The 15,165-nt window shown below is 34.8% G+C and overlaps 1 protein-coding gene across 5 annotated transcripts in view; it reads left to right on the plus strand.

Annotated features, from left to right (window-relative positions):
- CEP85L (centrosomal protein 85 like) overlaps nucleotides 1-15,165 on the plus strand; it is a 226,345-nt gene that overhangs the window by 101,538 nt on the left and 109,642 nt on the right. The gene's annotated exons all lie outside the window — the stretch shown is intronic.

Consider the following 15,165-nt stretch of genomic DNA (forward strand, 5'->3'; position numbering starts at 1 on the left):
ACGATAGGTAGTGTTAATTTGGAGGCTGCTATATATGGATGAGGCATAGAGCAAATAGGGTAAGAGTTCTAGGAAAGGATAAGGAAGGAGTGTAAAGAATGGTGGATGAAAGTAAGATGGAGTAGTAGCACTCAGGAAGACTGACAGTATCAGAAATTTGGGACTTCTTTGGAAAATGAATCAGAATTATGGTTTGAGTGGTACTGGTGATGAATGATCTTGATTGCGTTTATCATTGCCTGGAGAGGCGAAGTGTACTGTTAAAAAAAAGTCAGCTATTTAAAAATGTTACCTGAATATAGGAAATAGTTTTAGGTGGTATATTAAAACAGGCATATTTAGCAGGCATATTCTTTTTTTTTTAAGATTATTTTTCTTTTTATTCATTTGCGAGAAAGAGACAGAGAGAGCACAAGCAGGGGGAGAGGCAGAGGGAGAGGGAGAAGCAGACTCCCCGCTGAGCAGGGAGCCTGATGCAGGGCTCGATCCTGAGATCATGACCTGAGCCAAAGACAGAGGCTCAACCACCTGAGCCACCCAGGTGCCCTTAGCAGGCACATTCTATTTAGTTAGAAAGCGTGGTGTTTTTGCTTATGTAATACTGGATTCCAGTTAGTATATGTTTTCCCTCTAAATTTGTCTTTCTGAAGTTCTCATGGTAGCTACTTCGTGGGAGCTGTTCTTTTGCTCTTTCCCTTCATTCTTTGTTCTTTGGTAAGAGTCCTGAGTCTTCTTACAGTCTTGTTTGTCATTCTTGGATTTACTTCATGGCATATCTGTTTTATATAAAGGGATCAAAAAAATAACCATTGTGGAGGATTACTGGAATATTGAAAATAGTCTTGCTTTAGAATATAGCTAATAGGTTGAGATTTATAATAAAATGTCAGCTTAGAACATGCTGTGTGTTAATTTATTTCATACGAGTGTCATGTGGTTGTGCTTTACTTTGGCCTTGTATTATAGAAATATTTTTTGTCATTCACTAACCATAGATCTGTAAAGAATTTATTTTTTCTCATTTATAAAATTAAATCTGTATGAAATCCCATACATTTTTTTTTTAAAAGATTTTGTTTATTTGACACAGAGAAAGAGAGAGCACAAGCAGGTGGAATAGAAGGCAGAGGGAGAGGGAGGAGCAGGCTCCCCTCTGAGCAAGGAGCCCAATGTGGGGCTCAATCCCAGGACTCTGGGATCATGACCTGAGCTGAAGGCAGTCGCTTAACCAACTGAGCTACCCAGGCTCCCCTGAAATCCCATACATTGTAGAATAACCCAAAAGTGTTCATCTCCATTGTACTACAACCCCCAGCTGAGAATTACCATAGCATATACTTATATTAATTTCTAAATAATATACATGAGGAGCACCTGGGCGGCTCAGTTGTTAAGCATCTGCCTTCGGCTCAGGTCATGATCCCAGGGTCCTGGGATTGAGCCCCACATCGGGCTCCCTGCTCATAGGAAGCCTGTTTCTCCCTCTCCCACTCCCCCTGCTTGTGTTCCTGCTCTCACTGTGTCTCTCTCTGTCAAATAAGTAAATAAAATCTTTAAAAATAAATAAATAAAATAAATAATATACGTGAATTTGGACCAGTGTTTCCAAGTATAATTTGAGTTTGTTTTAGAGTGTATCTACAGAATATTTTATTAGCTGCTTTCAATTCTGTTACCGTTACTACTTGTCTTAGAGGAGGGTGTACATTCCTTCTTGATTTTTTAATGCTGTGGCTTGAAGTGCTGCATTATTTTGTTGTGACAATTTTTAGGTGAAATGTGTAAATGCATTTGAGTTCTTGAAAGACTGATTATTGTAAAAATCTCCATATACAAATTAAATACCTACATGATTTATGTACTACACGGAGCTATTAACAAGAACTTCTTTTTAATTAACAAAACCTCTTGAATTAATTCTACAGTTTATTTACTGTACTTGATGTCAGTACACATAGTTACAACTTTTGTAAATTACTGTCAATTTTTTTTTGGAGATATTTGAAGTAGCTTATGGAAAATAATAGTATAGGATGGACTATGTGGTCCGGTATGGTAGCCATTGGCAACATGTGGCTCATTGAGTGCTTCGACTGACTGTGCCTAGTCCAAATCGAGATGTAAAATGCACACTGGATTTTGAATACCTTGTGTAAAAAAATGTAAAATATCTTAATACTTTTTAATACTGATTACATGATGACATGATAATATTTTGGATTTGGTATTTAAATAAAGGCATTTAATAAAGTTAATTTTACCTTTTCATTATTACTTGTAAGATGTGGTTACTACAAAACTTAAAATTACAAGGGTAGCTTGCATTATATCTCTTTTGGATATATTGGACATACTGGTTTTGAGAGTGGATAATTTGTAAAGGGTTCACTTTTAAAGATTTTGAGTGTGTGTATATGTTTATATATTTCCCAGTAGAAAGAGTATTGGGTTCTCAAAATAACTCCTGAAAGACCACTTAATATTTAATGTAATAGAAATTTATATTGATAGCATTATGTCTATGATAAATTGTATTCTGTTGTCCGTCTGGGAGTACGAAGAGCACACCCCTTTTATCATTTTGACAGTAAGTGATAAGAGCTTCACCACCTGTGGGATTGCTCTGGTTCCATTGACAAAGAGAAAGTTAAGATGTGTATGGTATAAAGGGTTAGGTTAGGGAAGATTTTAGGTTGGAGAATTCCTGAAATTCCGGAGTTCTGTTGCTCAGTTGGGAATCGGAGAAAAGGAATAATGTCAATAATTCCTGATGGAATTCCCCTTTTTGGGTCTGAGGTGTAGGCCCTCATACTTAATTAGGAGGGAAGAAGGAACATTCCCCCTGGAGTCTCAGAGCATAGTTTGCTGTGAGGCCAGGAGGTACCCACATGAATGGGAGTGGGTAGAAGAGTATGATTGCACCACTCTTTCATATATCAAATTTGGTTGGAAATTGAGTGTTTAGGAGGAAAGAGCCTATTTGCTACAAGTGTCTAAAGTTTGGCTGTTCTTTGCAAATAATAACATTATGCTTATATTACACATAAGCTATGTATTTAACCTGATAGTAAATTTTGAGTTCTTATTTACCTTAGTAATTATTTCTCTTTGTCTGAAGGCGATCACTTTTGAATAGGTATACCTCTATATGCTAAGTATAAACTTGATTTATTGGGTATAGATCAAAGTACATGGAATCATTATTAAATTCCGTGGTACATTACTTTGAGTACAGCACATCAGTGACGTAAGTTATCAAACCTTAAACTGTGAATGGTTACCATCTAGTCAGATACCCTCTCCCCACCGTATTCTCTGCCTTTTATTATTGTTTGGTTTTAACTGATGTTCCAGGTGATGCTCTTTGGCCACTGCTAAATTCTCAGAGTATCCTATGAATCATCTGAAAAATAACTTGCATTCTTTTTTATTTTAATTCTTTAAAAACTTAAAATCTGCATGTGAGTATAGAGTAACTGAATATAGAATATTAATGCAGTATGAATTACAACTATCCAGTTTTATAAATGACCATTATGTAAGTAGAAGTACCTTTTCTTTTTTTTCTCTCCAACACATAGCGTTTAGAGGTTCATTCACTTGATAAGTATTTATTGAATAACTTACTGTCTTTCAAGAACCGCAGAATCAAAAATATCTAAATAGAGAAGATTACATCAGAATCTCAGCGTGCATGGGACAGAACGATGCTCTTAAGTTACGGTTGAGTGATTTGCTTTTAGCTCTAGTATTTTGAGATTTCAAATAATGCTAGATAAGAGTGTGAGGGTTTTTTTAAAAATATATTTAACAAGAAGTTGAGGTACTAATTTAAAATTAGTGGTACGACCTTTTAGCTGTGGTAATTTTTTCATGAGGTGTCAAATTCAGGTTGGTAGGAAATGGATCTGTGACATGAGGATAGATGCGTCCGCAAGACCACCAAACTGTGACATAGGCCACACCAGCAGATCACCAGTTTCTTCCTAGATTTTCTTTGCTGAAACCTGGAGGCTGTAAAGAGCTGTTGTTACCACAGAAATTAGTTTGACAGGGAGTTGTTTTTGAAGTATGCCGCGCTTGTGTAGGGTACAACCTAGATGTTGTGCCAGAGCTGAATGATTAAGGGAGAAGCCAGAGGAAACTGGAAGTATAGGACCCTGTGCAATAAAAGAACTTCATTTTTGCCTAGGCTGTCTTTGTAACCTTCCACAGGACAGTCTTCGTCTCCCTTACGATTATGACATGAAACCTGGGAGGTCGGCTTGCAGGCAGTTCTTTTATCTGTTTAAATCTGAGTTCTTAAATGTAGCTTCTAACAGTCTGTTTTGGGGTTAATTTTCAAGCATATTTATATACTTTACTAAAAAAAGAGGTACAGATAGAGTTAAATAATTTTTTACTTTGATAATTCCCAACTGCTAATTTGTATTAGAGATAATTTTCTCATCTCATTAACCTCATTTATTTCAGAAGGGACTGATAAAAATGGACTTAAATTTAATCATATTTTCATTAGTTAGTTGTTTTTACTAAGAAATAATAGGGCTATTTAATATAAAATTTGAGGTCATCCTGTGACTATGTACACATATCAGAAAGGAAGAAAAATCAGAAAAGTTACCAGTTGGCGCATTGTCTTTATTTTATAAAGAAATGAAGGCCTTGTAAGGTAAGGACTTGTTCAGTCATTTATATATATCATATAGGCAGTAATTACTGAGTGTCTGCTCTGTGTGAGATACTGTGCTAGGGGTTGGGATTAACAGACATTTTCCCCTGTTCCTTGTGTATGTAAACAGACTCCACTAGAACTTCTCTAGTGAGGAAGACAGATAGGAAATAATTAACATAAAATAGCAGTGTGATAGATGAAGTACACAGGGTAGGGGGGCATACCTGAATCCATGGGATTTGGTGAAAGACCTCTGGCAGAAGTAATGTTTAAGCCAAGGTCCAGAATGTAAGTAGGAACTGGCAGGGCATAAGGTGAGAGGAGATTAGGCTGAGAGAATAGCATGGTCCAAGACAGGAAGGTGTGAGATTCTGGAGATGGAGCAGAGGACACCAAACTACAGTTTGACTGCTACAGTAGTCAGTTGGCTTTAACATTAATAGAAATACCTACCATAATTTTTTTCAGTATGGAGTTTTGTACTTTATACATGATTTAAAAAGATTCTTCATTATAGAATCCTTCGGAGATAAAATATGATTAACTGTATTTTTTTTTTTTTAACTGATGGAAAAAGAGTTAGAGGGGGTTAATAATGTATCTGGGGTTATACAGCTTTTCAAGTGGTGGAGCTGAGATTCTTCAAGTCTAACTCCAAAGCTCTGCCTTAACCCCACTGTGTAAGATATCTGTACTCAGAAGGGAGAAACTAGATGGAAAGAAGTCCTGCAAGGTGTAATTTAGGATGGTATAGGTAACACTAGACTGAGAAACGGACCCGGATTCTATTTTGAGATTTGTACTTGGTCAAGTAATTTAACCTTTATGGACTTTAGTTCTTCATTTGCATATGGGAGTAGGTCAGAGGTTATGCACAGAACATTTTTCTTTTACTTGTGAAAGTAAATAATTTCACAGCAGTATTCAAAATAATTATGACTTACATTCTTTTGCAAACCAAATAACTTTTTCCTTTGCGCCTCATCTCTACTTTGTTTTCTTGTTGATCTACATTATTTCTTAAAATGAAATATTTGCATTTTAAATTCTTAAACATGGCATATAATGGCATCATAGCTCTAGTAGGCTTGCAGGAGGTATATTTTGCATCTTTATGGACTTCATTTTTACTTCCACTGTTATTCATTCATCCGTTCATCCATCTATCCATTCATTTATTCACTCAATTTTTCTTTTGTTTCTTGAGCTGGTAGGATATGAATGCTTAAACCTGACCAAGCTAAGCTGAATTTAGTTCATTTTAGTTCTCTGTGATGAACCTATGTATTTCTGACCTGGAAAGGCTATTCATACAGCCATGGGTTTAGGGATATTAATAACTTCAAATCTCCCCAAACTAGCAGATGGATGGAGGATAGATAGATGGAGATGGATAATTTGTTGTCTGTTCTGTCATAGTAAGTTTTGTTTCTAAGAAAATTTGCATTTTCAAAAATCACATCCTGTAATTTAAGAGATTAAGTTCTAATTTGTGAAAATTTTTACAGGAGAGAAATAACGTACAGCTCTTTATAAGTAAACTGACTGGTGAGACTTAAAACTAGTGGGCAGTATCCAGAAAATGGTAAAGTTGAATGAAATTTTAAAAGGCACTTAAGAAAAAAGAAATAAGTTTTTGTGTAAATAAAAAAAGCTGTTTGTATTGACTGGCTTTTAAAATGAGTTTTATTTTGAATTGTTGGCATCTTTAATCTGTACTTCAGATTGTCCTTTAATTAAGTTGCTAATAATCCGGTTGGAGATCAGAAATGCCTTCTACCTTCTTGTTTTTGAAGCCAGCTTTTCATTTTGTTTTATAAACACAGAAATGCTTATGCACAGAATTGCATACGATCGCTGTCATGTACAGTTGCTAAAAGAGTAGGCCATACATTTGGCTGTAGGGAAACAAGTTTCTCACTATCCTTAAATAAAAGCAAGCAGTTTAGGAAAGCATGATTTATTATGATATTGATACTTGACATACAGTTTTCCTAATGTTATTGATAGTTATTTTTATATGATTCTTTTTTGTGATTATTCTCAGACTTTATGCAGATACCATAATGCCAAAAGAGGTCTTACAATATTTTATCAGGATTGCTTTGGCTTTTTGGGATCTGTTGTGGTTCCTTACAAATTTTAGGATTGTTTGTTCTAGCTCTGTGAAAAATGCTGGTGTTATTTTGGTAGGGATTGCATGAAATGTGTAGGTTGCTTTGGGTAGTATAGACATGTTAACAATATTTGTTCTTCCAACCCATGAGCATGGAAAATTTTTCCTATTTCTTTGTGTACTCTTCAGTTTCTTTCATAAGTATTCTATAGTTTTCAGAGAAGAGGACTTAGTATTTTAGGTGTATCTTTTGTAAACATTTTAACTGGATTAATAATGACTTGGACAATTCTTTCTGAGTAGATTTGCACTTACTGTGATGATTATTATATTTTGGTGCATTTTAAAAACCCTATTGTATACTTTCTTTTCTGCTTTCATCTCAGGTTTTTTCCATCCTTTCTTGCCTTCTTTTGATTGACTTTTTTCTTCATGCCATTTTCCTAATAAAAATTTTCTAATAAAGAAGTTATACACTACCATGTTTTTAAAAAACAGCTTTATTGAGATATAATTTACATACCATACAATTTACCCAAAGTGTACAATTTAATGGTTTTTAATATATTCTTTTTATTGTGCAGTTATTACCACAATCCAATTTTAGAACATTTTTAGCCTCCCTAAAAGAAATCCACTAGCTGTCACTCTTCATCTTCCTAAGCAACCACTAATCTTTCCTGTCTCTATAGATTTCTTTGTTCTGGACAATTCATATAAACTGGATCATCTAATATGTAGTCCTTTGTGACCGATTTTCACTTAGCATAATGTTTTCAAGATTCATTCGTGTTGTAGCATATACCAGTACTTCATTTCTCTTTATTGTCATATACTGTTCCATTCTATGGATAATACCACAATTTATCTTTTCATCATTTGATGGACATTCAGGTTGTTTTGGCTTTGGGGCGTTAAGAATAATGTCTCTATGATCATATTTTCATTCTTTTAGGTATGTACCCAGGAGTAGAATTGCTGGGTTATATGATATCTCTATTGTTTAATCTTTTGAGGAGCTGCCGAACTGTTTCCTAAGCAATGGTGCCTTTTTTCATTCCCACCAGCATTGTATGAGGGTTCCAATTTTTCCCCATCCTTGCCAACATTTATTATCTGTCATTTTGATGATAGCTATTCTAGTGGGTATGAAGTGGTATCTCATTGTGGTTTTGGTTTGCATTTTCCTGATGACTACATGATGTCGAGCATCTTTTCATATGCTTTAATAAGTCCATTTGTATATCTTCTTTGAAGAAATATCTGTTCAAATCTGAACCCATTTTTAAATTGGGCCATTTGTGCTTTTATTGAGTTGTAAGAGTTTTTTAATATAATCTAGATACAAATCCCTATCAGATAAATGATTTGCAAAAATTCTCTCCCATCTTGGGTGTAGTCTTTTTAGTTTCTTGAAAGTTTAATTGGCAGCAAGTTTTAAAAATTTTGATAAAAGTCTAATTTATCTTTACTTTCTTTTGTTGCTTGGGCTTTGGTATTATATTTAGGAAACCACTGCCTGACTTAATGTCATGAATATTTACACCTATAGTTTCTTCTAAGAGTTTTATAGTTCAGCCGTTTATAGTCTTTAGGGCTATGATTCATTTTGAGTTAGTGCTTATGGATGGTACAAGGTAGGAGTCCAACTTTATTCTTTGGCCTGTGGCTGTACAGTTGTTCTAGGTCTACCTCTTCTTTTAGTTGTTAATGTAGATGTTATGTAACCCTTAGCTTGACTGTCTAGAATGGTAATTAGAATCTTTCTCCTCCTCTCACAGATATAAGGACCTTAAAAAATGGGAATTCTGGGGGTGCCTGGGTGGCTCAGTCAGTTAGGCGTCTGCCTTCGGCTCAGGTCATGATCCTAGGGTCCTGGGATTAGAAAAAAAAAAAATCTTAACCAAAAAAGGGGAGGCTGATGCACCCTTGTTTTGTGTTGTATGTTATAGTTGCAAATCTTTTCTATCCTTTTTTAGCCCACAAATTAGATATTGTTTTTACTGTTTTATGCAGTTGTCGTCCTTTGTTTTTTTAGATTTAGTTGCATTTGCTTAAAAAAAAAACCCAATTCTTTGTTTTTATTTTTACTTTTTTTTTTTTTTTTTTTTTTTTACAACTCAGGACTCATTTGTCTTCTTCCTGAAAGAAACTAAAGGAATCTTAGTAGCTCTTCTAGTGAGTTTGTTGGTGGTAAGCTCTGTTTTTGCTTGGCTGAAAATATATTTGCCCTTATTCTTGAAAGATAGCTTACCTTTCTAAACAGTTCTTGGGTGCCTGTTATTTACTGTTAACCCTTTGGAGATATTATTTCACGGTGTTCTGGATTCCATTATTGCTGTTGAGAAGTTGGCTATTATCCTGAGAGTTCTTTTATGAATAGTCTGCCTTTTCTCTCTGGCTTATTTCTCATTGTCTGGTGTTTTATAGTTTCCTTATGATAAACTTTAGTTTTGCTCTGTAGCTGTGTATGTAATCCACATGAATTCATTTACAATGAATTGTAAACCCTAAGGGGAGGGGATATATTCATATTTTTGTGAATAAGGTATTTGCATTGTCTTTTTTACCTAGTACAGTGCCTTGTATACAATACATTCCTAGGAGATTCTTTAGTTGAATTATTGTTGAATTTTTTTATATAGCTCTTTTACTACCAGGATGTAGCTTAGAATATTTTAAAATATTTATAAAAATACAGGAAATGCTTAGAAATATTCATTTGTTCAAAAAAAAGGATGGAGTTACATGTGGCATAAAACTTTTTTTCTGATATTATAGGATTAGCAGGAAAGAAAAAAGTATCATGCTGTTGTATAAAACTATTGTCTTTGGGTTAGAGTTAAAATTTTTATTTAAAAATGTAATATTTGTTATAATATTTCATATTGACAAATATGTTAAGTGGTTACATTTGATTTGATTTGAGAGAGATTGAGAACATGTGTGCAAGTTGGGGGGGCACAGAGGGAGATGTAGAGAGAGAATCTTAAGCAGGCTCCATGGTAGGCATGTGGGGCCTGATCTCATGTGGGGCCTGATCTCATGACCCTTAGATCATGATCTGAGCTGAATTCAAGAATTGGGTGCTTAACCAACTGAGCCATCCAGGTGCCCCTAAGTAGTTACATTTTAAATCAAAATATTTTGATATGAGGTTATATAGTTTCCTGATTAATTTTTTTAATCTAAACACTTGTGATTTATTGTTGTAATATAGGTCTGAATGGTGTGGTCTTTTTTGAATTTATTTACTTTTATTTAGGAAGGGTAGAACACAGAGAGAGACTATAATACAAGAGAAGATAGAATCAATGTATTCATCTATTGCCAGATAACAGTAACATGACAGTGAAACAAAAGGTTGAGATTTTGTTCAGAATTCAGAATACATTATCTTAAATATTCACTTGTATTATCAGGTTACAGCAAAGTCCTCCTCTTAGATTTCGGATTGCAAGGGAGAAGGCTGTCTGAAACCATTAGCTGTACTATGCTATCTGTGAATGCTGTAGACCCTGTCCTCTGGTTTTTAAAAGGACTACCCTTTGCTGGTTTCAGATTTCACTGTGGTAACTTAGATGTGGGCCAGATGCCTATTGTAATAACTTGCATTTGGGATTTGTGGCTACAATTAGATAGTATAATGAAGCACATTAGGAATTGTATTACATCTGTCCCTAATTGCCTGTTTCATTAGGGTGAAAATAACATTCTTTAGGTGTTAATATTTTCTGGACTTATCTCTGAGATATAATGGTCCTTTTTCTAAATATCCATGCTATCAAATATTTAATTTTTTCTTCCTTATTTCATGTTGTATGTGCGTATGTATATATGTATGTGCTTATGTGTGTGAATAGACTAGGCTTTAATCCTTAGTTTTGTCAGTACTGAAATCTGAAAGTCACAGTATATCAGTTTGTACACTAGAACTCAGATACTGGTGATGGTTGAACTTGGGATATTTAAGCTTGAAAGCTTCAGAACTAGAATCAGACACAGATGGAGTGATGTTGTAGTGAATAGAACAGAGAATCACTCACTCGACAGTGATATTTCCTGGTCACCTCTCTACTTTAACTGAATCAGGATCTCTTGAAGAAGGGCTCCAGATCCCAGGTAATTGTTTTTGTATGTTAAAGTTTGAGAAATTCAGATGAGTGACTTTTAGGAGTAAATTCTGTTCTCAGTATAATGTTCTTTGAATAGCATATATCAGTTACTTTCAGATTTGTAGGAGGAAATACTATATGATGTGGAATTGGTTTTTATCACCAATTATTGATTTTCCATGCAGTTGGGAAATATTGAGTTAACAAAGGTAGTCAGAAAAAATAGCACATTATCAGATACAAGTAGCAGCCAAGATTGGTGACCTGTGGTCTCAGAGGTTTCAGTTGTGACTTGGAAAGTGAGACAGTCACCTGATACATTATTCATACTTAAGTAACAGTGTTATTTGAGATATTTTAAACTCTTTGAGGTCACAAAACAAAACATCTTTGCAATAGTTTGACCAAATGGTATGATTATGCTCCTTGAAAAGAAATTAAGATATTGTATAAAGTTAAATATGAAAACATCTTTCTCCTTTTCTCCTCTTTCCATGATGAAGGGTATACCTTTGTTTATTAAGTTTTGGGTGTATTCTTCCAGACTGTTTCTCTGCTCATGAATATATATGTGTTTACATATATTTGCTTATATGCTTGCATATTTTAAATATTGATATATACAGATTGCTTCTCTTCTCTCAAAGGCTATAACAATTTATTTTCTCATCATTGTAAGATATGGTAGCCTTTAATAATCTTATGAATAGGATAGGGAACACACTTTAACTATTAATGAGTTTGAACATTTTTTTTTAAAGATTTTATTTATTTATTTTCAAGAGAGAGCATGAGCATGAGCAGGAAGGAAGGGCAAAGGGAGATGGAGAGCAGGCTGGGAGCCTGACTCAGGGCTCTCGACCCCAGGATCATGACCTAAACTGAAGGCAGACACTTAATAGACTGAGCCACCCACATGCCCTGAACATCTTTTTTTTAAAAAAAAAAAAAACCATATATTTTTTATTTGCGTTTCTTGTGATTTGCTTTCTGATTTCCTTTGCCTGTTTTAAAATTGGGTTGTTAGGTTTTGTTTTGTTTTTAAATTTATTAGAGTTCCTTGTATCCTATGGCTATTTAGTTTTTTTGTCTGTTATATGATGGAATAACATTTACTGAGCTTTTTTAATGGTTTAATAATAACTAATGGTTTTCTTTGTACCAGAAATTCTTCTGAGTCCTTTATGTGTGTTTTTTCATTTAATCTTCACTGTCGTTCTGTCTGCTTTATGGACAAAGGGACTGTGATGCAAGGAGGTTAAAAAGATGTTTGAACACATGCCACTAAGTGTTGAGCCAGGATTTGAATCCAAAAAGACTAATTTTAAAACTGTTACATTTAACCTTTATAATTTATCTTTATTTACAAAGTTTTATAAATTTAAAAAACAAAATTTCAAATTTGTATTTTTTAAAGTTAAAGACACTTAATGATTTTAATACAAATACTCCTTTAGTAATAGTAACATAAATGTGTATAGATACACACACACACTTACATATTGGTAAATAGATGTAGTACTATATAATACAGATATTTCATACATTTTTAGGGACATGTGTCCTATTTTTATTTAGAATTGACCTTCAGTAGCTTATCCTGATTTTTTTCTATTGATTATCATAATAATCTGTTAATCTTCCTGTTGCCAATCATTTTGCTTTAATCTGTCCTCAACACTGTTATTGGAATAATCATTTTAAGTATGGTTTTGATCATGTTGTTCACTCCTTTGGAAACTTTCAGTGGTATCACAATGCTTGATGAATGAAGGCCAGGCTCTTTCCTTACTGGGGCATTTGAAGACTTAAATAATTCTGTTTCATCTTTACCTTTCAAGAATTACCTTGAGGGGCGCCTGGGTGGCTCAGTCGTTAAGTGTCTGCCTTCGGCTCAGGTCATGATCCCAGGGTCCTGGGATAGAGCCCCACATCGGGCTCCCTGCTCAGCGGGAGGCCTGCTTCTCCCTCTCCCTCTCCCTCTCCCACTCCCCCTGCTTGTGTTCCCTTTTCGCTGTCTCTCTCACTGTCAAATAAATAAAATCTTTAAAAAAAAAATTACCTTGAGGAAATTTTTTTTGTTTAAAAAATTTAGTCTGCTTGCCTTGATACAATATCTAGTATACTAGTCTTTGAATCCAATGGTTCAGGTTCAGATTTCCATGGCACTCTGTTTGCATGCAATATGACATAACGCAAAGCACTGTCATTTCTTGAATTTCTATATGGTATGACCTCAGATGTGGAAGACTGGTTGGAAAGGGGGTGAGAGAATCAAGCACATTTTTCTGAAGCAGAGTTTGCATAACCAACGAACGATTTTTCTCTTTTTAGACTGTGTTTCGGGACTGATGGAGTTTGGGTGTGTGGAGCAGGATTTAAGTCCCGCCCTCGCCACCCTAGGGCACAGCCAGTGGTGTGAAGTACAGGCTTGCAGTTGCTGACCTTACTTGCTATATGATCTTGAGCAATATACTTAACTTTTCTAAATGTTAATTTCCTCCTTTGAGCAACTTTTCTTGATACTTACTACATACAGCAGATAAACGGGATAATTTGGTTTTTTCTTGGGAATTGCATTCTTCTGGCTTTCATATTTGGATCAGTTAGTGTTCTTAATCAGCTTAATGAAGAATTTATTTAAGAGTGTTTAGTATCTCATAGAATTTTGGGGGAAGGTTGGAGAACCAGGCTTAAGGTTAAACTTACAGGTAGTATACCTCAGATCACCTTTGAGAACTGTTACTTTTCCAGCCCCACCACATACCATTGCTGCCCAATTGCTGCTACTCTGGGCCAGAACTTGATTGGCTGCCCCTGGTGCTGCCAATGTGGAACGCTAATGCCCCTGCTGTTGCTTGTACCAGCCAGAAAGGGTAGCTCCATACAGAGCCATTTTCTTATGTGACTCACTTCCAAACTGAAATCTTGTGCAGGTGTTTCTGAATGTCTACACCATAATTGCAGAGTATTTTGGGAATCTGAGGTCTAAAATTAATTTGGGGAGATTAGACTTATAATGTGGGAATTATTCTGAGTATAAAAAGATTCTGCAGAAGCTGATGAGAAGCTTGAGCATGATAAATAAATGTTCACTATAATACTTTTGCTTGTATTCTTCCATCAGTAGTTTTTTTTTTTTTTAATCTCCAAGTGAATCAATTCTTTACTGGAATTTCATTGTTTGAATTAGTCTATGTGGCTCTTTCTCATCTGAATTTTCTTATGGCCTTTTCATCATTTCTTTTTGCAATATTTTATTTCTTTAAGACAACATCAAACTCACAAGTAGTATTAAATATATTCTAGTATAAGCCAAACAGTATGGAAAAATATAGAATAAGCTGTGAAAGTTGCCTTTCACCACTCACCTCTTCTCCCCTCACACTTTCAATTGCTATCCCCTTTTGAAGTGTCCTCTGATGAAAATTTATAATCTTTAATTTTGATTTGACACATTTGATGATAATTTGTCACTTGATGGTAAGTTCATGGACTAGAGAGGTCTTTATTTGTGCTTTGGGTTCCATGGAGCCTACTAAAACTGTTACTGTGTGTAGAAGAATAATATGTAAAGGCTTGACCTAAGGCAATAGCTGTGTCATCATTTTGGAAGTGAGGGCTTTTACAACTTGGGGATTTAGTGACTGCAGAGAAAGGTAGCAGTCTAAGTAGACTACAGGAGTTCTAGTTTGGGAAACGTACCATTGATGATGCCATTTAAGGGAGACTGGGAATGGAGGAACTACTCTGTATCCATAAGTATATTGCTAGAGTGCTTTCTAATTATATTCCATTATTGTAGGATCTCCTTTACCCATATTTCTGATTTGAAATAGAGTTTGGGAAGGTGCTAAAATGTTTGAGTATGGCATAGATTTCCACAGTTTAGGAAAGACTGTGAAAAATACCCATTTTCTAGTAGAGTTATTTCTGAGGCTTCAGTGCTGGATGATGAATAAGACCTCTCAATGGGGAGATGGATTTTTCTTTTTAAAAAAGTAACAATAATTAGGTTAAATAGGGTGACTGTAAACCTGTTTTCTAGTCACTTATCTGTAAGTAGATAGTAAATGGGCATATATTCCATTATTCATTTTTAGAAAATAATATTTGAAAATATGTTTGGTTTGTTTCAGATAAACATCATAATAACCTCATTTTGATGAAGTGTCTCTGAAAACCTTGTGCTTGGAAACGATATTCGGATATTTGTTTTGGCATTTTGCAATTAGGAGACTTTTTTTCCTGTTAATTAT

This window comes from Zalophus californianus, chromosome 7 (assembly GCF_009762305.2).
Source record: "Zalophus californianus isolate mZalCal1 chromosome 7, mZalCal1.pri.v2, whole genome shotgun sequence".
NCBI lineage: Eukaryota > Metazoa > Chordata > Mammalia > Carnivora > Otariidae > Zalophus > Zalophus californianus.